A 14290-nucleotide genomic window follows, 5' to 3' on the forward strand; every position below is an offset into this window, starting at 1 on the left:
ACCGCTGCGCATCTGGCACAACCCGACGTCGATGTTAAGCACACGTTGCTATTGATATTGTAGCGTCCGAGCCGATGTAACTACAACAACATAACACAAATTTATCTGACAGGTCTCACTTCTTCCTCTGCTCCTCCTCACTCTCACACTCACACACACACACACACACACACACACACACACACACACACACACAGGTCTTCCTCACACTCACCCCGGCCCCTCAGTTTCTCATCCAACCATACCCTACCTGCCCGTACCGTACACATTCATAGTCAGTCAGAAATCACACAACTTAAACATCATAACAACATTACTGCGGGGTCGCAACAATATTTTCAGTTGTGCAGTATATTAATGAGCAACAAGTCCCATTGCTACGTGGCATGATAAGCGCAGTGTTTGTAGAGCCTGGTGTGCGACCCCCCCCCCCCACCGCCACTTCACTTACATGGAGACTTTTTCCGAGTTAAGGTCCCATAGTGACCGTTACTTCCTGCTTCCACTTAGGCTCTCTATACTTGATGGGGGCTTTTTGACTTGAACTACTGGAAATAGACTTTTTCATGTCATTCAATATATTGAGATGCACCTGTAAAACTCAAGGATGTGGGACATTGAAACATGCTATGTGAGTGTGTAACTGTGTTCAGTAAGTAACTGTGTGATTAACTGTGTGAGTGAGTAAGTGTACGAGTGTGAGTACAGCAACTGTGTTCAGTGAGTAACTGTGTTGAGGGAGTAACTGTGTAAGTAACTGTGTGTTCAGCAAGTAACTGTGTGATTGTGAGTAGGCTGTGTGTGTAATATGTACTTAAAGACCCCTCCCATGAAAATTTTCTTTGTGCTTTTCACATGTTCCTGTGGCAATTTTCTTGTGTTAGAGGACATATCAGCAGAAAAGGAAGTGCAAAATTGCATTTCTGAGTTTTTCTGCCTTCAAATTGCTGTGAACCAATGGCAGACGCAAACTGGCAGTTTCAGGGAGACTGGAGCTGACGTGTCACAACTCCAGGGGAGGGCAAAGTGCTACAAGCTCCCGCCCCGCTCTGCATCTGGCTCAGAGGTGAAAGACTTGACAGCTCGGTGTAGCTGTCTGTGTAGCTGTCAAGGTATAACAGGTATAGCTCAGCTGGTAGAGCAGCTTGCACCGTGAGCAAGGACTTTATTTGCGAGGGGGTAGCTGGGCGGGGCAGCGCAGTCTCTGCCCACCCTCCAGAGGCGCATTGCTAATGAGCTGTTGGTGCTGTGCAGAAGAAGAGCCCTGGGAAATGGCACAGGTTTTGTGACTTTTGCTAAAAATGTCATAATCACAATTTAAAGACCACAGAGAATGTTTTAAAATAACCAAAAAGGGTCGTGGGAGGGGGACTGTATTTCAACATTTAGAGACTCCGATTACAATTGATTGTTCGAGAGACAAATTCATCGACATAGTCTGTGGAGCCCCTGAAATAGCCTTGGCCACCCCCTGGCCACCCCAAGGATAAAAGTCTAGCTCCGCCACTGGCTAACGTTACCGCCAGACGAGCGGATCATCACAGAGGCAGCAGCCGGGCTACTGAGGTGGTTGGCCGGCTAACCTACATCGTCATCCCGGGGATATACAATAAACAGACAATAAATGTAGAACCGATTTTGACTCATTTTTCTCCTTTTAACTGCTAGCTGCGGCTAATGGATAATAATAAGACAGTAGTGATGAGGGAGAGGAGAGGGTGTGTAAGTTAGTGACCTGCCTGCTGCTGTGTGCGTGTGTGAAGGGAGAGAGAGAGAGAGAGAGAGAGTGTGGCAACAGGGGGGGGGGTAGATAGATAGATAGATAGGTGATAGATGATTTTTAGTGTGGCTTTTAACAGGGCTTTCAGTTGTGCTGGGTCGTTTGCTGACGGGCGAAGAGCTTCCCAAACAGTCATTTGGATCCACCAGTTGCCCTCATGTATCCATTCCATGGATAGACTGTAAAGACCCATTGGTAGCACTACATAATATGGCCCGCGACTTACAGCGTACCTACCGCTCTCTTGCCGCGTAGGTTGCCGCTTATTTCACACAAGTACTGAGTAACTGCAGCTCACTTTCCCCCGTTTCCCCCGTGCATTTACAGTGTAACTAGGCTGCGTTTTAGCGCGTAACTTAAATCCTGCTTCACACCAACTTCCACAGAAGTACAGGGTAACTCTCGCTGTTTTACAGTTTAACTAGGCTGCGTCTTGGCACGTAACTCCTGTCCTACTTTACACCAAATTACACAGTAACTCTCGCTCACTCCGCCACTAATTACCCCGCATTTTACAGTATAACTAGGCTGTGTCTTAGAGCGTAACTCCCGTACAATTACGTCCTACTTTCCCCGGACTTACAGTGTAACTCCTGCCAGGTACATTAGAAATTAAATAGTCTACTGTACAATATGAGCACAGTTGCAATCCATGTTTTCCAAAAGTGTCAGCAGCGACATTTCACCTCTATTTCAGAGATTTATTATTCATTATTTAATTGTATGGTTTGGAATAGGTGAGAAATGGGTATAGAGTGTGGACATTTTCCAATACAGTAACAGGCTGGCTGGTAGCAAACTTACCTCTCTAAAATGCACATCTATGAAAGTCTAGTTCTGTCATCCAAGGGCAAAACACAAACTATACAGTAATACATCCACAATAATGAGTCATTCGGAGAGTTAGAAAATGTTTTTATTATTTATTAACCAGAAAACACATGACACATCCACATCCATGATCATTCATAAACTTTAAGTACAGTAAGTACCCTACTGTAAGTGAGCACTGTTACCCCTCCTTAGTCTGCACCTACACAGTAGCTGTCATGCACCTACACACTACTTGTCTTAGAGTTACCCAGTAAGTACAGGGTAACGGGCTGTATTATAAAGTAATGGCTGTTACTCCCTCCTTAGTCTGCACCTATACAGTAGCTGTCATGCACCTACACACTACTTGTCTTAGAGTTACCCAGTAAGTAGAGGGTAACGGGCTGTATTATAAAGTAATGGCTGTTACTCCCTCCTTACGCTGCACCTATACAGTAGCTGTCATGCACCTACACACTACTTGTCTTAGAGTTACCCAGTAAGTAGAGGGTAACGGGCTGTATTATAAAGTAATGGCTGTTACTCCCTCCTTAGTCTGCACCTATACAGTAGCTGTCATGCACCTACACACTACTTGTCTTAGAGTTACCCAGTAAGTAGAGGGTAACGGGCTGTATTATAAAGTAATGGCTGTTACTCCCTCCTTAGTCTGCACTAGACTTGTAGTTCTCGAGACCGGTCTTGGTCTCGAGACCGGTCTCGAGACCGCTTTTTCGTGGTCTTGGTCTTGTCACGGCCTCGACAGTCTTTGGTCTCGGTCTTGTCTCGGTCTCGGGTCTCTCGGTCTCGCAATGTCTCGGACTGGCAGCGCGGTCTCGAAGGGAATGTAACCTATCCAGGCATTAAGGACAGTTTTTTTTTTTTAAATACAGCTATCATTATACGCCCCCTTATACATTTTGTGACACAGACGGCGGCGCTTGTCCTCTCACGCTTCCCCTCCCTCCTCCTCCCCCTTCCCTCCTCCTCCCCCCTCCCCCCTCTGAAGCCTCTGAAGCACGGTCAAGATCTATGAAGGAGGACGCAAAATGTCGGCGAATTCGTCAGTCGTCAGGTTCGGTTTTACAGACCATAAAGAGTTTGTTTGCCACACAACTAACAAGAAGAAGCATTCTGCAGTATGCAAATTTTGCAAAGCCTGCTTAACGGAGAGAGGAGGGACCACATCCACTTTCACCAGACATCTGGAGCGAAAACACCGGGAAAGGTAAGCAAGTTAGCTCCGATGCTTAGTTAGCAGTAAGGTTAACCACCTCTCAAACCTCTCATGACCAAACAGATTAGGCTACCGTATGTGTGTAATTTATTATTGTGATTTATTAGGCTATGCGTTCGTACATGTGCCGTGTTTTGTAAACCTCTGCGGACTTAAACAGGCTACAGGTAGCTAGCTCTTTTAATTGGCAACCGTTTTGAACTGTTTGCCAATTGAATGGCTTTGACTTCAGCTAACGAAAGGCTGTAGCATTGCTCTCTCGGTTTGGGTGTCAGTTTTCCCGCTGAAAACCACCACCATGTGTGGCGGCGGTGCTGGGGGAGGGAAGGGGAGGGTAACGATGCCGTACGGTGTCGCTGCACACAGTTTGTCAATCCGTGACTGTGAGCACACGGCGCACACCCACACACACGGACGCACAGGCTTGATCCCCTTCGTGCCTACATGATCAACATGCAATGCAGCCTTATTTTATCATTATATATTTTGTTTTATGAAATGTTGGTTGCGGTATGTATAATGGTTAAGACTGAAGTCATCTTCTGTGTGGCCCTGTGAGCCTATCATGCCACTACAGCTGCAGAATGGTTTAGGCTACAGATTCTGTAGAGAACAACATCAGACCTTATGGAGTAGAAGTATTTTCTGTTAAGATTAGTTTCATTTCTTATCAACAATACACACGAGTTAGTTGGCTGACAGGAGGAGCATGCAGGCATAGTGCTGCAGTTGTGCAAAAAGATATAAAGTCAAATTCAGAGTTGATCTGTTAATGTGTCATACTGGATTGGATTTAGGTTTCATAATGCAAAGACTTAATGTTTAGACTGTACACTTAATTTTCATATCACTTGCAAGACAGTTTGTTGTGGTTGAATATGAACAGATGTCTTACAGATGTCTCTTTCCCTGTTTTGCAGGTACTTGGAGTACAAAGCAGGACCAGCATCACTGGGGATTGTGGACACCACGCAGCAGACAATATCTTCCTTCGCGCAAAGAGTCCACTTATATGCCCCAAATTCATCCAGGCAACAGGCCATTACACAAGCCATCCTCCAGGATCTTGTCATTGGATGCTCTCTGCCTCTGTCTCTGGTAGAAAATTCAAATTTTAGACACTTTCTTTCTGTCATGGACTGCAAATACACTCCTGTGTCTAGGACCAGCTTGACAGAGAAGCAGATACCTTATCTAGTGAGTAAGGTTAAAGATGACATCATCAAAGCTCTGGAAGCTCAGGCAAGTGTTGCACTTACAACCGACCTCTGGTCTGACAGGAGGCTTCGCTCCTTCCTAGGAGTTACTGCACATATTGCCTGCGGAGACAAGGACTCCTACACTTTAAAATCATTTTTGTTGGACTGTCGGCGTTTCACCGGAAAGCACTGTGGTGAACGAATCGCCACAGAGTTTGATGAAATTGTTGAGGAGTATCACATCAGCAACAAAATAAGCTTCATTCTGACAGACAACGCATCCAACATGAAGCGGGCCTTTAAGCTAAGATTGCCAGACTCAGAGCAACCTGAAAGTGACAGTGATGACCTTGATGATGAAATGATGTGGGAGGACGTAGAAGACTTTGAACAGCCGTGGTCATCAGGTGAACGCTTGTCTTGCTTTGCACACTCGCTCCAACTGGTCGTCAGTGATGGCATGAAAGAAGTGAAGGCAATATCAAGAGCCATTGCGAAGGCCACCAAGTTCACAACCCTGCTTCACAGCAGTTCTAAGTTCAGAGACATATTTGAGACGCACTTTGGGCCTAATAAATGTATCCCGGCAGCCAACAACACACGCTGGAATAGCACCCTTAAACAGTTAAAAGCTCTCACCACACTTGACCACCGGGTTGTCATACAAATGTGCAGTGAATGTGAAACAGACAATATTGCGTTTTCAGTCCGAGAATGGGCCCAGCTGAAAGACCTTTGTACTGTGCTTGAGCCTTTTTCTGAGGCAACAGACCTCACCGAAGGAGAGACTGTGGTGACCATCAGCATGGTGGTCCCCACCATCCTGGACTTGAGAACACATCTCAACAAGATGGAAGTAAAGCTTCCGCAAATTGGGACAATAGTAAGAGCACTAAAAAAGTCTTTGGAGAAGAGGTTCTCAGGGGTCTTCAGAAGGATCAACATGGAGCAGGGGGATCCTGAGGAGCCATTTCATCATCGGATCTACTTCCTTGCAGCCATGCTTGATCCCCAGTTTGGTCTGAGCTGGGTAGATTTAGATGTCCATAATGGGGAATCCGGTCCAGCACTGAAGAGGTTCAGAGACAACCTTAAGAAATCATTAACAGGTGGCTATGATTATTATGGTGGTTGTTGTTGTTGTTATTATTACAGTTATTGTTATTATATTGTCATCAACAGCATCCTGTTTAATCCTGTATTTTGTATGTGTGTGTGTGTGTGTGTGTGTGTGTGTGTGCACCTTTTTCCAGAACTTTTGATCCGAGAGGTAGAACAAGATGCAACTGCTGCACCACTAGCAGAAGATGCAGAGGGTGCAGGAGAACTGTGCCGTGACTCATCCCCACCCCTGAAACATCAGCGTCTTCTTTCACGCTACAGGGCTTTTAAGATGCAGCACACAGCAACTCGGGAGTCGAGTATTACTGCACAAATAAGCAAGTACCTGGACAACATCAATGACTATGACTGTGATGCACTGACCTTTTGGTCAAAAAACCAAGAGCAGTTCCCTCAACTACACAATGTTGCCTTGAAAGTCCTGTCTGTCCCTGCCTCTTCTGCCCCAGTGGAGAGAGTCTTCAGCAGAGGAGGCATTCTAATGAGACCCCACAGAGCACGGTTAGGCCATAAGATGCTGCAGTCTTTAGTGTTCTTGAAGTGCAATCAAGGACAGCTTTAACATGTGATGTGAACTCTCTCTCTCAGCACTGCCTCACATACATCAAGTAAACACATCCATACTACTGACATGCTTATGCACACACAAAACTACAGAAAATGGTTTCACACAGAAGGCTACAAAAAAGACACATACACAGAGGACACACTCACCCAAGACACAAATGCATGCATGATACAGAATGCCCTTTGTTCTACAGTTTTAATGTAGGCTGTAAGTTTATGTATCTGTTCTTTGTTTGTCATGTCTGTGTTATATTGTTCTATAACAGAACCACAGGCATCATATTTTGATAAAGTGTGTTATTGAGATGCCATTGCACACATCAAGGTGACAGAATCTTGTGATCACCAGTTCTTCCTCTTGTTAATTTGAAGTACAGTTTTTGTACTATAAACTATTTGTATTTTGCATTTGATTTAATGCATTTTTTGGTGCACCTGCGTGTGTGTCTGAGTATTTAATTACAGTATTGTGCTTATAATGGCCTTGTTTGAATAAATATATGGCATCATTGGCCTTTGAATAATATTTGCATATCGTTGTGATTTATTAGGCAATGGCCTATGCCATTTCAGTGATGCTGATATTATAATATAATAATATTTAGAATTAACATTTTATCTACAAATTAAGGACAATTTAAATTGGTGACATATTTCCAATTCATTAGACTTTTTTTTTAAGGTGCAGGGTGGTGTTGGGGGCTTGTTATTTTGTTAGATGACTTTAGGACTATAGTCATGTCAGTCCTTAACAGCACTCAAGAGTCAATCCTCAAATAGTGTAGTACAGTGTGGTCATGCAATTGCTACACATATTAGATTTTTAGTCAATTGATGAAAACATTTATAGTGAGTTCACACACAAGACATGTACTGTCACTGTATTATTGTGCCTGTAGTTGAAATAATACATTTCTCATATACTAAGCAGCTGAACCCAATATGGTGCTTATGTTCTACAACTCATGCAAAATGGCAAAAACAACTTTTTTTTTTGGTCTCGGTCTCGGTCTCGGTCTCGAGCTGAACTGGTCTTGGTCTTGACTTGGTCTGTCTTGGTCTTGGTCTTGGTAGTGTCTTGGTCTTGATACTGTCTGGTCTTGGTAGTGTCTTGGTCTCGGTTTAGGCGGTCTTGACTACAAGTCTAGTCTGCACCTATACAGTAGCTGTCATGCACCTACACACTACTTGTCTTAGAGTTACCCAGTAAGTAGAGGGTAACGGGCTGTATTATAAAGTAATGGCTGTTACTCCCTCCTTAGTCTGCACCTATACAGTAGCTGTCATGCACCTACACTGTACTTGTCTTCGAGTTACCCAGTAAGTAGAGGGTAACGGGCTGTATTATAAAGTATTCTTTGTTATTCCCTCCTTAGAGTGCAAATACACTGTAATTGTCCTGCAACTACAATGTAGTTGTCCCGGAGTTACCCAGTACCTACAAAGTAGCGGGCTGTATTATAAAGTATTCTTTGTTATTCCCTCCTTAGTGTGCAAATACACTGTAATTGTCCTGCAACTACACTGTAGTTGTCCTGGAGTTACCCAGTACCTTCTACTACAGCTGTAACTACTGTCTAAGTAGAACCAGTAAGTTAGAACACAGTTTGTTTCACGAGATAACATCATCTGAAAGTACAGTAATACAAAGACAAAACTAACTGAAGTGTCCCTGACATCATAAAATAACAGATTTCTACTGGCTTTTGTTATTTACATTAAAGTTCAGTTTTGTTCCTTCTGTTATAAACTGTTTCATTTAGTTTTGATCCATCTGTCTGGTCCTTCTAGGTCTAAAATAGTCAGTCAAGTCAGTTTCATTTGACAAAATGTACTTTCTAAGTTAGAAGAGTCAAGTTGAAATGATCGTTGTGATACTACTATCACACCGGAGTGTGACACTCAGTAATGGAGAATGGATGGGCTCCTCCATAAAAGGTGATCTTGATCTTGATCCAGCTCCTTGGGTCAAGGCAGAGATCAGGGTCATGGGTGGCGTGCCATCTCCCTCGTCAGGTACCATTTTCATGGCATCTCAAAAACCTCACCTGTGTAGAAACATAATTATATATTGTATCATCAACTTCATCACATAAATGCATCACTGTAAAACAAAGTGAGAAAATTAATAACTTTGAACGGTACAGTTTTTCTCATCATGGAATACTTAAAGCAGATATCAGTGGAATGTTTTTGTTAATATAAGTCCTAAATAGTCCTATTTTCCGTCAGCAATCACTTACATGAAGTATTTCAGCCTAAACACGAGTCTCTCCGTCACTCTGCTCTGCTGTAACCCGAGGAGAAAATTTTCCTTGTGGGATACAAGTGTTATCCAATGAGGGGAGAGAACGGCATGAAGGGCTGTGTGTGCAGCCAAGGGATGCGCGTGAATGTGGTGACGTAGCACGAGGACCAATTGATGCCTGACAAGGGCGGGGGCTGCTAACTCATGGTGCGTTCAAGGAAACTCGTACTTTGTGTTTTTCCTTCCTGTGAAGTCATACCAGTTCGATCTGGTACGAGTTCACGGGTCGGAAGTTACGAGTGGCCGTTATAGGGAACTTTCACAGACAACAGGACGGTAAAAACACAAGCTACGGGTTACCTGGAACGCTACCAAGTCGTAGTTGTGACTTGAAGCTGTAACTTACGGTTTCAAAAGCCTGCCTTGAACACAGCATTAGCCGAAACGGCCGTGCCGCTGTTATCTGCTTTAATCCCGGTTTTACCTTTCACATCATAAATCATTAGCCTTTTAAACCATAACTTGTGATTTTTAAGCATATTAATCAATTACAAATTATACATATTTTTTTCTTTAACTATTGAGTAAATATTTTAACCATTTAAAAATCTTCAATTTTACAAAATCAATGCTATGACCATACTGTTTCACAACTGTAGGCTGCACCAGTACATTATTGTTACTCTTGACTGTATTCATCATACCAGTCATTACCAACAGTAACGTTAGCTAATGGAGCTAATGTGGACACTAACACTAATACAGTTCCCGGTTAGCGTGGTTCAGGGGAAAACACACACTATTATCTTTAGCACAAGCTAACATTGCTAGCAGCGTTAGCATAGCTACTTAACTCACCAAGAGGTTGATAACGCGGTCAAACTGCCGTCGCACAGGTCCTGGGTTCATCCCTCACGTCTCCCGGGGTGTTTGCTCTGTGTTTATATCAACATATCACATCGTAGACATTGCATAATTTCCCTCATCTCTCCACTTCGTCTCCTCCTGTCGTCCCTGGCGGTGTCAACAAGCTCCGTCCGCGCTGTGAGGTGGGACTTTCTACCTTCTCAACAGGCAACCAATGACAAGTGAGCAGCTTCTGGTCTGACCAATGACAGATGGTCAAAGGTGAGAGACTGTGATTGACAACTTATTTCATCCTATTTGACTACCACAGTCTCTCAGATTTGACCATCTGTCATTGGTCAGACCAGAAGCTGCTCACTTGTCATTGGTTGCCTGTTGAGAAGGTAGAAAGTCCCACCTCACAGCGAGGACGGAGCTTGTTGACACAGCCAGGGACGACAGGAGGAGACGAAGTGGAGAAATGAGGGAAATTATGCAATGTCTACGATGTGATATGTTGATATAAACACAGAGCAAACACCCCGGGAGACGAGACGGATGAACCGAGGACCTGTGCGACGGCAGTTTGACCGCGTTATCAACCTCTTGGTGAGTTAAGTAGCTATGCTAACGCAGCTAGCAATGTTAGCTTGTGCTAAAGATAATAGTGTGTGTTTTCCCCTGAACCACGCTAACCGGGAACTGTATTTGTGTTAGTACTGTCCACATTAGCTCCATTAGCTAACGTTACGTTACTTTTAAATGGTTAAAATATTTACTCAATAGTTAAAGAAAAAAATATGTATAATTTGTAATTGATTAATATGCTTAAAAATCACAAGTTATGGTTTAAAAGGCTAATGATTTATGATGTGAAAGGTAAAACCGGGATTAAGTATTCCATGATGAGAAAAACTGTACCGTTCAAAGTTATTAATTTTCTCACTTTGTTTTACAGTGATGCATTTATGTGATGAAGTTGATGATACAATATATAATTATGTTTCTACACAGGTGAGGTTTTTGAGATGCCATGAAAATGGTACCTGACGAGGGAGATGGCACGCCACCCATGACCCTGATCTCTGCCTTGACCCAAGGAGCTGGATCAAGATCAAGATCACCTTTTATGGAGGAGCCCATCCATTCTCCATTACTGAGTGTCACACTCCAGTGTGATAGTAGTATCACAACGATCATTTCAACTTGACTCTTCTAACTTAGAAAGTACATTTTGTCAAATGAAACTGACTTGACTGACTATTTTAGACCTAGAAGGACCAGACAGATGGACAAAACTAAATGAAACAGTTTATAACAGAAGGAACAAAACTGAACTTTAATGTAAATAACAAAAGCCAGTAGAAATCTGTTATTTTATGATGTCAGGGACACTTCAGTTAGTTTTGTCTTTGTATTACTGTACTTTCAGATGATGTTATCTCGTGAAACAAACTGTGTTCTAACTTACTGGTTCTACTTAGACAGTAGTTACAGCTGCAGTAGAAGGTACTGGGTAACTCCAGGACAACTACAGTGTAGTTGCAGGACAATTACAGTGTATTTGCACACTAAGGAGGGAATAACAAAGAATACTTTATAATACAGCCCGCTACTTTGTAGGTACTGGGTAACTCCGGGACAACTACATTGTAGTTGCAGGACAATTACAGTGTATTTGCACTCTAAGGAGGGAATAACAAAGAATACTTTATAATACAGCCCGTTACCCTCTACTTACTGGGTAACTCGAAGACAAGTACAGTGTAGGTGCATGACAGCTACTGTATAGGTGCAGACTAAGGAGGGAGTAACAGCCATTACTTTATAATACAGCCCGTTACCCTCTACTTACTGGGTAACTCTAAGACAAGTAGTGTGTAGGTGCATGACAGCTACTGTATAGGTGCAGCGTAAGGAGGGAGTAACAGCCATTACTTTATAATACAGCCCGTTACCCTCTACTTACTGGGTAACTCTAAGACAAGTAGTGTGTAGGTGCATGACAGCTACTGTATAGGTGCAGACTAAGGAGGGAGTAACAGCCATTACTTTATAATACAGCCCGTTACCCTCTACTTACTGGGTAACTCTAAGACAAGGACAGTGTAGGTGCATGACAGCTACTGTGTAGGTGCAGCGTAAGGAGGGAGTAACAGCCATTACTTTATAATACAGCCCGTTACCCTCTACTTACTGGGTAACTCTAAGACAAGGACAGTGTAGGTGCATGACAGCTACTGTGTAGGTGCAGCGTAAGGAGGGAGTAACAGCCATTACTTTATAATACAGCCCGTTACCCTCTACTTACTGGGTAACTCTAAGACAAGTAGTGTGTAGGTGCATGACAGCTACTGTATAGGTGCAGCGTAAGGAGGGAGTAACAGCCATTACTTTATAATACAGCCCGTTACCCTCTACTTACTGGGTAGCTCTAAGACAAGTAGTGTGTAGGTGCATGACAGCTACTGTATAGGTGCAGACTAAGGAGGGAGTAACAGCCATTACTTTATAATACAGCCCGTTACCCTCTACTTACTGGGTAACTCTAAGACAAGTAGTGTGTAGGTGCATGACAGCTACTGTATAGGTGCAGACTAAGGAGGGAGTAACAGCCATTACTTTATAATACAGCCCGTTACCCTCTACTTACTGGGTAACTCTAAGACAAGTAGTGTGTAGGTGCATGACAGCTACTGTGTAGGTGCAGACTAAGGGGTAACAGTGCTCACTTACAGTAGGGTACTTACTGTACTTAAAGTTTATGAATGATCATGGATGTGGATGTGTCATGTGTTTTCTGGTTAATAAATAATAAAAACATTTTCTAACTCTCCGAATGACTCATTATTGTGGATGTATTACTGTATAGTTTGTGTTTTGCCCTTGGATGACAGAACTAGACTTTCATAGATGTGCATTTTAGAGAGGTAAGTTTGCTACCAGCCAGCCTGTTACTGTATTGGAAAATGTCCACACTCTATACCCATTTCTCACCTATTCCAAACCATACAATTAAATAATGAATAATAAATCTCTGAAATAGAGGTGAAATGTCGCTGCTGACACTTTTGGAAAACATGGATTGCAACTGTGCTCATATTGTACAGTAGACTTATTTAATTTCTAATGTACCTGGCAGGAGTTACACTGTAAGTCCGGGGAAAGTAGGACGTAATTGTACGGGAGTTACTCTCTAAGACACAGCCTAGTTATACTGTAAAATGCGGGGTAATTAGTGGCGGAGTGAGCGAGAGTTACTGTGTAATTTGGTGTAAAGTAGGACAGGAGTTACGTGCCAAGACGCAGCCTAGTTAAACTGTAAAACAGCGAGAGTTACCCTGTACTTCTGTGGAAGTTGGTGTGAAGCAGGATGTAAGTTACGCGCTAAAACGCAGCCTAGTTACACTGTAAATGCACGGGGGAAACAGGGGGGAAAGTGAGCTGCAGTTACTCAGTACTTGTGTGAAATAAGCGGCAACCTACGCGGCAAGAGAGCGGTAGGTACGCTGTAAGTCGCGGGCCGTATTATCAGTCCCTCCAGGAATTCGCGATGTTGCGATCGCAACAATTAACGCAAATTCAGCCAATCCCCGCAAATTTTTGCGATCTTGCAATTTTGTACAATCACCGCAACTTTTCCGCAAATTGGACCAATTGTCGGTGCTTTCCGCGAGTTACACAGCAGAGAGTGCAAGTCTGGACGGAGCGGTGGTTGAAAGTGAGTCCACGGAGGAACAGCGTGGCTGGGCTGACGGCAAGAAACTTGATACAACGTGCACAAAGTGATAAGTAAAGGAACGCAAGCTGAGTTGAACGTGTTGAGTGTGTGAGTTGTCCTGGTTGACCACCCGAGGCTGTGTCAACCCCGCAGCACTTGCCGAGGGGGAATCCAGTGAGTGCGCCACTGCAGGGCCGGAGCGGAGCAGCCGGCGGCCAGGTGCCCCTTCCCCCATCCTAAGGCCCTGGCCCTGGACTTGAGTAGCCACCCTCCCCCTTTTATTCAAAGACTGGATAGTTTTAATGGCATTTTAAAACAGTTCTTTTACCACGATTTTTAAACAGACATTTTAATTAAAAGTAAAACAACTTTCAACTCTAATTTTCCTGTGCCTTTCTTAACAAGTGGAAAATTGCTGGTATAACAGGACCTCACATTATTTTGTGACATTTCAAAATTTTCAATTTTCCTTTGATTTTGAATTATTCAGAACAAAACTGCAACTTTTTTTTGCAACTTTCGCTGTCTCCCGCAATTTAATCGCAACAAAAGCGCTTAAAACATCGCAACATTCACCGCAATTTTTTCAAAATGTGGCCGCAAAATCAGGCATTTTAGGCCGCAACAATCACAAAAAAAGCCCGCGAAATCCTGGAGGGACTGTATTATGTAGTGCTACCGACCCATTCGAAGGCGGTCGGGGAATCGCTGACGTCAGCGCGTGAAATTCACCCCCTGAATTGCAGCGCATTATGCA

This window comes from Trachurus japonicus, chromosome 11 (assembly GCF_045865225.1).
Source record: "Trachurus japonicus isolate A0001 chromosome 11, Traja_1.0".
Classification (NCBI taxonomy): Eukaryota; Metazoa; Chordata; class Actinopteri; order Carangiformes; family Carangidae; genus Trachurus; species Trachurus japonicus.